This window comes from Monodelphis domestica, chromosome 6 (assembly GCF_027887165.1).
Source record: "Monodelphis domestica isolate mMonDom1 chromosome 6, mMonDom1.pri, whole genome shotgun sequence".
In the NCBI taxonomy this organism is placed as follows: domain Eukaryota; kingdom Metazoa; phylum Chordata; class Mammalia; order Didelphimorphia; family Didelphidae; genus Monodelphis; species Monodelphis domestica.
Genome location: NC_077232.1, coordinates 90,642,406 through 90,654,062, shown reverse-complemented (window position 1 = coordinate 90,654,062; position 11,657 = coordinate 90,642,406).

Here is an 11,657-nt window from a genome sequence, read left to right as displayed (position 1 = left end):
AGCATGGCATACCTACATCAAAGAAGGCTCTGTGCTCTGTGAGCAAAACAGAATTGCAGTAGTTCAAAAATGTGTGAGATGCACAAATTTAAAGATATTTCCAACCAAAATGTTTGTATTGGCTATTTGTGTTCAGCCCACAATAGAGCCTCCCAGGCTCTGATCAGCCACAATCAGACACACTGTGCATTGTCACCAATATAGTGATGCCATTTTGATCCTCTTTGAAGATGGACAACCAAGATCTCTTCTCACTCTAAATCTGTGATACTATCTGTACCCCTACAAACAAAATAGGTTAAGGGTGCATCTTCTGTGTGAAATCTGAAATTTAAAAAAATCTCCCACATTTTTTGAGCAAGTTACAATTCTGTTTCCTCACCTGTTCAAGGAGAACAATACTAAGACTTGTAGAATCTGACTCATGGCATTTTTTCCATTGTTGTTTATTCTTTTTAGTTGTGTCCAATCCTTTGTGACCCCATTTGAGATTTTCTTGGCAAAGACATTGGTGTGGTTTGTCATTTTCTTCTTCAGCTCATTTTTCAAATAAGGAAACTGAGGCAAACAGGATTGAGTGACTTGTCCAGGTGAGGATCTGAAGCCAGATTTAAAGAGGAATCTTCCTGACTCCAGGCCTAGTACTCTATCCACTTTGCCACCTGGCTACCCTCTATAAAGCAGGTACTATATAAATGTGAAAGGGCTCTTAACAGGTCATATGGTACCAATAAAAATCTTGTTTTAAAATGATAGTAACTGCTCAGGCTTTAGAAGAACTATGAAATGGAAGATGGTTTTGGTGCTATTCTAACTTTTTCAGTCTCATATTTTCTATACCTTTCCTCTTGTGCACCCTTCAATCTCCCTCTTTCTTTTCTTCTTTTCTCCTTTCTCACTTTCCTTCTCTTTTCATTTTCCATTCTTCCTCTCCTTTCTCCTTGGCTTTCCTGAGTTTTTTTGCTCATCTATACTAAAGTGATAGCAGTCCCCTGCTTAAGAACTAAAGGTTTCTAGAATCATTGGCATTTCAATGGGAGACTTTTAAAGTCTATTTCTGGCCCCAAATCCCAAGGCCAATCTGGTTGTGATCTAGGGACAAGCTGGGATGTCTGGAATTTTGGCCTGCTTCTATCATCAAGCTTAGATCATCAGGCTTCCGATATCTAAACTTTCCCTCCAGGAAGTAAATAAAGGAAGATACAATAGGGTGGTTCAGGAGAATTACTGACCCCTAATTCAATTCAATTTTGCAATTTGGAAAATTGTCATGGCCTGTGGTGATTTTATGTCTAATTTTCTTGGCAAAATCCAATCCCATGATCCCATATTCTTAGCGTAGATGAAGAAACTGAGGTTGAGTCAGTTTCATCATTTGCCCCAAACACAGATACGAACAAAATTCTTCTATCCAAGCATACATTTAGCCATATATTTAGCTAGGCTATATTTGAAGGTTTTTTAGCCAAGGGGCAAGCATCTATCTAGTTATTTGGAGTAGTATAGACAGCTGATTACCATTCCATTCCATCTAATTCAAGTCAACAAATACTATTGACTTGCCCCAGTGGTAATGTGCAAGGGAAGGGTGGGAGACTGGAGAGCCATAGATTAATTCTGGAAGGAACTTTAGAGGTCATCTAGCCTAACCCGATCACAAGGAAACTAAGACTTCAGAAAGTAAAATTCTTTGTAAGACTAAGTTAGAGATGTGATGGAATACTACCGCACTTCAAGAAATGATGATCGGGTTAATTAAAAAAACAACTTGGAAAGAACTACATAAGAACTAATGAAGAGTGAAATGAGTAGAACCAAAAGAACATTATATACAGCTATAGATTTAATATTGGAAGAATAATTTGTGAATGTTCACCTCACTTTCCAATGAACTGAAAAATGGAAATATAGAAGACATAATCAATATATACATATCTATTTGCCAGTTGATACCTTTTATGTTGCAGAGAGGGAAGAGAGATTGAGACACCTGGAAATACATTCTATTAATAATAAAAATTTTTTTAATTGTAGAAAGTAAACAAAAGAATTAGAACTTGAAATCATGCCCACCGGCTTCAGATAGAGAGTTCCTTCCCCCAACCATGATGAAATATATAAAATATGGTCCCTGCCCTCATGAACTTACAATCTAGTTAGAGAAGGAAGATTAATCCCATCATTTCGGCTCTCAAATAGCTCCATCTGGATGGTTTTGTCATCCTCATACTGAGCCAAAAAAAATTTTTTTTTTGATGAGATGGTTTCTTATCCAAGATATTTACAAGCTATGTGGCCTTGAGCCAGTCACTTAACTTTTTTGTGCCTCAGTTTCCTTATCTATACAACTACAGGGGTTTGATGCTATGGTCTCTAAGGTTTCTTCCAGCTCTAAGTCTATGACCTGACCATCAATTTAGTTCCTTTGTGGATCTCTTCCCGTGGGTGGTTGGGTGGGTAGAGGGTGGAAATTAGAGTTGAGAGGAGAGAAGTCTCTTAGGATTGATGCTGAGAAGCTAGCTAAACCCACTGAGTAAGGGGGCCAGAATCTGTGCTGGCTTCCTAGGCACAGCCCAAATCTCCTATTTCCAAATATACAGCAGATAGGTTGTTAAATGTGTTCTTGGAATGTAACCAGACCCTCATTTATTCCTCCCCGTTTCCCATGGCATTTCCTCCTCCAGAAGTTTCCAACCTCGGTAGCACCCAGGAGAGGTAGGGCAGTATAAAAAGAGGCCAAATTGTGACATTGGTTTGAGAAATTGAGTTATCTGATACCAGCTTGACCCAACAAACATTTACTAGATTTAACTATGAAAAAACAAACAGATGAAAGACAAAGCCTCCTTATCCAAGCATCTTTCCATAGTAATAAGAGGAGAGGTGATTTGAAGGAGCAATGGGCCTGGACTTGAGTCCTTCCTCTGACATTTAGTGACTATATGACTGTGTCCAAGTTATAATAGGTCTGAATCTGTTACCTCATCTGTGAAATGGGGCTTAAAAATTCTGATTCAGCAGCAGGTAGTTAGTGACTGCCTGAGGCAACAATCCAGGGATAGCAGACACTTTTTGAAAAAGAGTCCAAAAGGGAGTGGTTGTGCTTGAGTCAGGACTTCAAATTGCTGGAATGAGCTGAAAAGGAGGAAGCCAGGAGCAGGGATAAAGGCAGCTTGCCTCAACCCAAAATGGAAGGGAGCAAAGAACACTTACGACATTGCCGTTGATTTCTTTGGCATCTTGGGCAAATTACTCAGCATCCCTGGAGCTCAGTTTTGTTATCTAGAAAATGATGAGTCCTCAGATCCTTCCTAGACCTATATCCATCCACAAGCTAGCCCTGGGATCTATAGCATCAGTGTATTGGGTCTACTGGGACTTCATCTATGATTCTTGTGAGGAGATAGAAATCTTAAGGGAAAGAGATGGGAATGGGGCCACTTATACCCATTCCTTTTCCTATTCTTCCCATGCCTTGCAATAAATAGCATTGCTTTATGTTCAACTGCCTTTATGGCCTTCTTTATTTGCAAGAGGAAAGTGAATGAAAGGTAAAAATGAAGTCAAATTCCTGTTTACCAAGGTGGGGGGGGGGTATGAGGTAAAGAGTAATAATAAGTAATAATAATAATAATAAGCATTTATATTGTGCTTTAAGATATGTACTTTACACATGTTATCTCATTTGATCTCACAAATGTTTGCAGTAGGTACTATTCCAATCACCATTTTATAGATTAAGAAACTGAAGTTAAGAGATTAAATGACTTTCTCAAGATCACAGAGCTAGTAGATATTGATTACTAAGAAGTCTCCAAGAAAAGGATTTGGTTCCTTATGACTCTGAAGCTGCGATTCAAGAATCGTACTCTCCTTGTGTGGGAAGGGGTTTGTAGGCTATTAATACCTGGGCACTTCATGAGTCTGTGATCTCATTAATATTAGGCACTGTCTCCACCAGTGGAGATGAATCACAGGTGCCATTTTTGCTGATGTCATTCCATAAATCCCTTGCAGAGAATCTACCCAGCCTCTCTGCTTGTTTTACTATTTCATGGACTATACATAGCTGTGTGATCTTGGGCAAGTCACTTAACCTCTTTGCCCTTCCATCTTGAGTTGTTACCAAGATAGAAAGTAAGGATGAAAAAAAAACCCAAGTATTTTCATGGACTATAGTAGAGTCACACTCGGGACTAACCAACCATGATCCTTTGTTCTTGCTCTAAGACCTGCCCACCTCCTTTACTGATTATACAGATCAGATGGTTTTTTAACCATCATCACTTCTTGTAAATTATAAAGGACTATGCAAATGGGAGCTATGATTACAATACTTGAGAATTCTTTTTCAAACCAACTATGCAATTTAGAAAATTTTCATGAGCTAATATCTCCCATGTATACTTTTGGGGAAGAGTAGAATGGGAATTCAAGGGTTTTTATTTATATCCTTGATAGCAGGCTGGGTAGAGATTAAAAAAAAAAACATTCTGGTAGAAACTGTTCTATAGGTCATAAACATACCTTGTATCATATAGGTGGGGAGAAACTCACTTATTTGGACAATGAGGAATTTTTTGATAATTAGGGTTTAGGTTAAATGCACCTTTGTGTTTTCTGTAGGAAAAAAAAAATAGTAGAGAGTGGGGAAGAGGGGTAGCCTGCAAATCAATTATATAGATGACTTTCTTAATAGGAAGCTCGATATTTCCAAGGATTTTAGAAGTTCCCATACTCCATTTATTCAGTGAAAAAGTAACAGTTTGTTAGCTGTTAATCATTCCTCTGTTCTTTTTACTTAAGATAAATGGTAAGCGGGTAGCAGCTGGGTAGCTAGCTCAGTGGATTGAGAGCTAGGGCTAGAGATGGGAGGTCCTAGGTTCAAATCTGGCCTCAGACACTTCCCAGCTGTGTGACCCTGGGCAAGTCACTTGACCCCCATTGCCTAGCCCTTCCCACTCTTCTGCCTTGGAGCCAATACAGTATTGACTCCAAGATGGAAGGTAAGCGTTTAAAAAAAGATAGATGGTAAGCTGTTGAAGGGAAGAGTTGGCAGAGTAGACTGTGTTAAAATGTGCAAAGAATAATATGCCTATTGCATAGTATTAATATCCTTTAAGGAAAGGTCTCTATTTGCCAATATTTAACTAATTTGTAATTTATTTTTAAATTATTCAATCTGGATCTTTAAAAATATTTTATAATTAAGTTAAAAATTTTTTTAATTCCCCCCTAATTTTGCAGGATGAGATTTAGAGCTGGAAGGGACCTTAAAGATTATTTCCCCTTTATAGATGGGGGAACTGTGGTCTAGAGAGAGGGAATAGCCAAAGTTACATCAATAGTAAAGAGCAAGATCATGACTTGAACTCAGATCCTCTGATCCTCTCCCCCCCAAATCAGGTTCTTTGCCTCCCTGAAGATCTCATAATTACTGGTAAAATAGTGTCATTTTCTTGTACACAAATTGCATATGACTTATTTAAAACATATAAGTAGGTTTTCTAATAGACATAAGTTTGTAAGTACAGAATATATTTTTCTTTTAATAAATGTTTTATCAATGGTCATTTAAAATAAAACAAAAACGTCACTTTATAATGACTTTCTTCAGTCCTCAATAGAATCTTCCCCTGTAATTAAGAATTACAATTAAGCAAAATAAAGCCATCTGAGAACATATACCTTTTTCTGTTCCTATTTTCCCCTACATATGGTAAGAAGAGGAAGGTATTTTTCTTTTTTTCTTTTTCTTATATAAACCTTATTTTCTATCTTAATATCAACCTAAGACAGAAGAGTAGCAAGGGCTAGGCAATTTGGGGTAGGTAAGTTGCCTAGGTTCACACATCTAGGACATATCTGAGGTCACATTTGAACCCAGACCCTCCCAGCTCCAGGCTTGGTACTTAGTATCAATGTTTAATATTGATTCTAATTTAGGACAGAAGGTAAGGGTTTAAAAAATAAAATAAAATATATAAGGGGGAAGCTGGGTGACTCAGTGGATTGAGAGCCAGACCTAGAAATGGAGGTCCTGGGTCCAAAGCTGACTTCAGACACTTCCCAGCTATGTGACCCTGATCAAGTCCCTTAACCCCATTGCCTAGCCCTTACCCTCTTCTGCCTTGGAACCAATTCACTGTATTGATTCTAAGATGGAAGGTAAGGATTTAAAAAATAAATAAATAAAATGCATTGCTACTTAATCTTATGCTTTATCTGCTTGAAAGACTTAAACTTAGTCACATTTCTATAGACTTTAGAGAGATTTTCTGGTATAGTGAATAGCAAGCCAAGAACTCTTGATTCAAGTTACACTCCTGACATACTGTACAATTGTGGGCAAGTAACTTATGTGTCCTTATCTTCCAAAGCCTTTCCTCACATCAGATTTAGGAAATGCATAGTCCAAGCATTGTTATCTCTATTTCATACATGAGGAAACTGAAATCAGGGTGAGTTATGTGATTTCTTCATGCTCATACATCTAGTAAGTGTCAGAACCTGGATGTGAACTACTCCATCCCATCTCCTGGATCCAGGAAACAACATTTTCTCTACATGATTTAGAAAAGGATGTGGTGGGTGGAGGGAGCTAGGTAAAATGGAGAATCCAGAATCCAGAGGACCTGAGTTCAAATTTGACTTCAGATACTTCCTAATTGTGTGACTGTGGGCATGTCCCTTAAGCCCTGTTTATCTATCCCTTGCCATTCTGTCCTAGAGTTGTCCCTAGGGCAGAAAGTAAGGGGTTTTTAGGAAAGGAAAGGAAAGGAAAGGAAAGGAAAGGAAAGGAAAGGAAAGGAAAGGAAAGGAAAGGAAAGGAAAGGAAAGGAAAGGAAAGGAAAGGAAAGGAAAGGAAAGGAAAGGGTATGGATATGGATATGGATATGGATATGGGATTTCTTTCTTTTGACATAGCATCCTTCCATGCTACTCCTGATTTCCCTCCACTCACCTCCCCACCCTGAAAAACAAACAAACAACACCCCAAAAGCCTCACATAAATTAGGGCCAGTCCTTGAACAAAAAAAAAGAGAAAGAAAGAAAAGAAAAGAAAAAAAAACAACAACTCATTTTCTTCCTGACAAATTTAAAGTACTAATTTATTCAGCATAGTTTCAGGGAATCATGTTTTATCCCTTTTTAATGAACTCATTTCTAAGCTTTCAGACTTGCTCAAAAATATTTTATTGGAATTTCATTACTATTGTTTTCCTTGGGAAGGCTGAGTCTAATCTTGGTGATATTATGGTAGGCCCATCACTAAGCAACATGCTTTGGCATTTGTATACGCTTTTGTTCTCATTTCTGCTTCAAACCCTCGACAACGCTTTTGCATTTACTGTTAAAATATCATAGAGGCCAACACCAGTGTAGCCATAAGCCCTGGTGTTAGACTGTCTCTAATTGATTTAATTATTCATAATTGCTCAGCTGGGGTTTATGCATACCTTAGTGTGATTAAGGGGAACAAGCCGGTCTGCAGCTAATGATGTGTTCCATCATAATTTACAAGAGGAAAGTTGCTAGAGCTTAATGGTACAGACACAGAACCCTTCTAAGCCAGCTTAGAATGTCCCCTCAGAACCTTCTAGAGAAGCCAAGCTTTACACACATCAAACTCCCCAGGGATAAATGGAAGGACTGTGAAGGGTTTAGAGACAAAATTAAAGAGGAAAATGAAAACATGGAGTTACCATCAAAAAAAAAAAAGCCAGAACATGAGTCTGCCCCATTCTCCCCTGTCTTTGCCACCCCAAGTTAGATGCAAGCAAGGATAGTTTTATCAGGCAGACAAGCTGTTGCTCTCTGGACCTGGAAATCTCTCCAAAAGATCTGAATAGGCTTGTCTCATTGTCTCTCTCGGAAGGGGTCATAATTAGTTATGGACTAATCATTGGTATTAGACTGGGCAGCTTCCCCATCTCTGATACTGAATGGCAATTAAAGCCCCATCCTAGGTAACTACTTGGGTTTCTCACTCCAGGGGCACATCAATTCCAAAGGATTATTTAGACCAATAAGACAGAGGAAGACACTTAGGTCCAGGGTGCAGAAATGATTTGCCTAGTCACACAAGTAGAAAGGAGTAATGATGAAGTTGGAACTGGGAACTTCTGTTGCCAAATTTGCTCTTTCCCTTACACTAAAGCTGGGCCTCCCTATGCAGTTGAATTGCTACTGAAACAATTTCCCTTGAAAGGTCTGCTAACAGGTACTTTGAAGAAAGTCAGTTAACTAGTCTTCTAGGAGAAGGAGATTAAAGTGCCCCAGATTCTGGGTTGGCCCCAGATGGATGAGGGTGGAAGAAACATGTAATTGGACTCAGGATCTAGGTTGGCATTCTGGATCTGTCTCAGCATCTGTGTAAGTTTTCCCCTCTGTGGACCTCATTTACCCCTCTATGAAATGAGGAGGGCTAGACTAGATGATTTCTAAGATAGACATACTTAAGAGCTGGGAATAGAAAGAAAATGAATGAAATCGGGGGAAATGGGATGGCAAAAATGGAACAAACTTACTTGTTATTAAAATTATTTCATTTGACTCACAAGACAACCTTGTTGAGGAATTATTATTCCTATTTTATAGACAAGGAAACTGAGGCTTAGAGAGTTTAAGCAATTAGCCCACATCAATGGAAGTATTTAAGGGGTCTTCTTGACTCTTAAATCCATCCATTGTTTCTTTACATTAGTCAAAAGTAAATAGGGCAGGACTCCCATATATATATGTACATATATACATATATATACTCCCTTTCTCTTTCTTGGTATCTCTACCTCTCTCTTTCTCTCTCCATATACATATCTCTCTCTCTTTCTCTTTCTCTATTTATCTACCTTTCTTTCCCCTCTCTTTCTCTCTCCATCTTTATTTATCTACCTCTCTCTGTCCTTATCGGCCTCTCTTTTCTCTTTCTCATCTATTTATCTACCTCTCCCTTTCTCTTCTCTCTCTTTCTCTATATATCTTTATGTATCTACCTCTCCCTTTCTCTTCTCTCTCTTTCTCTATATATCTTTATGTATCTACCTCTCTGTCCTCTCTTTCTCTCTCTCATCTACCCTTTCTCCATATATATATATATATGTATATATACATATATATATATATCCCTTTCTCTTCTTTCTCTTTCTGTCTTTATTTATCTAGCTCGCTCTCCTCTCTCACATATATATGTCCTTCCCCCTTTCTTTCCCTTTCTCTATTTATCTCTCTCTGTGTCTCTGTCTCTTTTCTTAGAGGCCCCCTCTTGGGCTCTGAAGAGGGAGTCGGCCGATTAACTACAAGCCCCGGGGCTTCCGAAATCTCCGTCAGCTCGCTCTCCCCGCAAGTCTGCTCGCTAAGGCAGATGTGAAGCACTATCTGGGGGCTGTAATTCTAAGTATTTAGGTAATCTGGTTCTGAAAAAAAAAGGGGGGGGGGGTGGAGGGAAGGAGAGAGAAAGAAGAGGGGGAAGGAGAGAAGGGAAGGGGGAAGGGGAGAGACCGTTGAGTTGGCTAAAGCCACAGCCGCTGCTACTACAGCAGCCAAGGCTCGCAACCCTCCCCACAATGAGCGATTCTTCATGGAACAAAACTGTTACAATAGCGAGCCTTTGATCTCGCCTGTCTCCTGTTGCCAATTGAACTTTGTCACCATGCGGCTGTCATCCGCGAGGGAGCACTTTTGAATTAAGCAGTCTACAGCAATTTAGTCTGTGCTGACTTTGAAGTGACAACATCAGTCAGGCCAGGACTCACTTTTTTTCATTAAAAATTGCTCAAGTTCTCTTCGGAGGGTGTATGCGTGTGTAGGGGGGTGGGGGCGGCGGCCTGGCATTTAGATAATGCGTGTTTGTGTGTGGCTGGCCTGGCATTTAGATAAGTGGAATCGGAGAAACCAAGGCAGTAGGACATCAAAAGCTACCCCGGGGCCCCTAGAATACAAATGTGAGCAATCATTAGGCCCTAATGGTGCACTTCATTAACGTCCACTTCAAAGCCACAGTTTACTGACTCTGCGATTGACTAATTTACACGTTGTGGGAAATTGCTGCCAGCTCTCCTGCGGGAACTGGGAGAGATTTTCGGTGGATAAATAGAAACGCCCTCTTTCTTCAGCAATCAGCAACTGCAAAGCGGACCCTCTAATGGCAAGCCGGCCTTCCCTTTCAATTGCAATGGAAAAACCCTGTCCTGTTCATAAATCACCAAAGCTGTGGGTAGTTATCACACAGATGTCTGTTCACCCAGCAGCGCTTCTTCTTCCCCCCACCCCAATCCCCCTCGCTCTTTCTTTCCCCCTACAGGCTTTTTACATTTTTTTTTTTAAGAGCAGAAGGGATGGTGGGCATATATACAGACACAAACTTTCAGAAAGTTGTGTTTTTATCTCTAATTTTGCTTTTGCAGTGATCGGTGTAGTAAGGATGGTTTCTAAAAATAGGTTTGTTTTTTTTTAAATCGTGATCTCTTGTGCACCCCCAACCCCACCCCTCAAAATGAGCCCTCCCTTGTGTTACAGAAAATCAGTTAATTAAATACTGAAATTCTTCCGACTTGAACACCCTTTCCTGTGATCTCCTGATTTTAATTATCCCCGAGTACAATTCGATTTTAGGATGATCAGTCTTTTGGATAGACATACACATCTTACTTTATTAGAAAGGTCTATGACCTCCATGGGCCTCAGTTTCCACATCAATAAAATGAGGGGGTTGGACCAGAGAGCTTCAGTTCCTTCCCGCTCTCCATCAGTGACCTTATGTCTGAGATTCATTGATGGCACACAACTATTTGTCCAATGATTTTGGAAGTTCCTCCTTTGACAGATGCGATCTGAGTCACCTGGGAAATTAGCAACACTTCTGCAAATAAGAGTCAGGGCTGGGGAAACTCACAAAGGCAGCCTTCTTTCTACTCCACTGGAAGCCAAAAGTCTTCATTTCTGTGTGTTAAGCGATCTTTTCTTGGATCCTTCCTTAGCCGGAATGAAACACGACTATCTCAGCTTCCCCAAAAGAACCCAAGGTGTCAGGGCCAAGTTCTGTCATGCCCTGTTGGACCAGACAGGTTGGTTAAAATATGGAGTAAGAGCAGAAGAGGGGAGGGAGGCTTGTCAAAATAAAATTGAGGAGGGGGAGAACAGTGGGAATTAGGGCTCCACTGCTTTCCATTTGGCTAACTTCCTTAATTGTAGAAATATTCAGCAATTACTTCCTCTTAACAACATTTTAATAAAGAAAAAAGAGAAGGAAAAAACCAACTGCAGCCTCCAGAACCTTGCAGGGAAGCTGCCTTGCCATGGGCAAGAGAGAATGGCAAAAAACCACTTAGCAAGCCACAAATTTCAGAGACCTAGCCACATCTGCGTTTTATCAGCTTTTTCCGGATAGTATTACACCAAACAATTGTCTGCAGATCGGTAGACAGCTGAGACTTTAAAGTGCTGAATTACTGAGAAAATGCTAGAGATAAAAACAGCACATGTATCCTATCAATGTAATGAAACCAACCTGCAGTCAGCGCCATAGTGCCTTGGGTCTAAGTAGCCTGTAGAGGAACGGAAGGCTTTATTTAACTCTTAAGAGGAACGTCAGGGAAAGAAGAGTAAAGGTCATCTAATACGGGGGGCCTTCATCACAGCAGAGAAATACCTTTAGC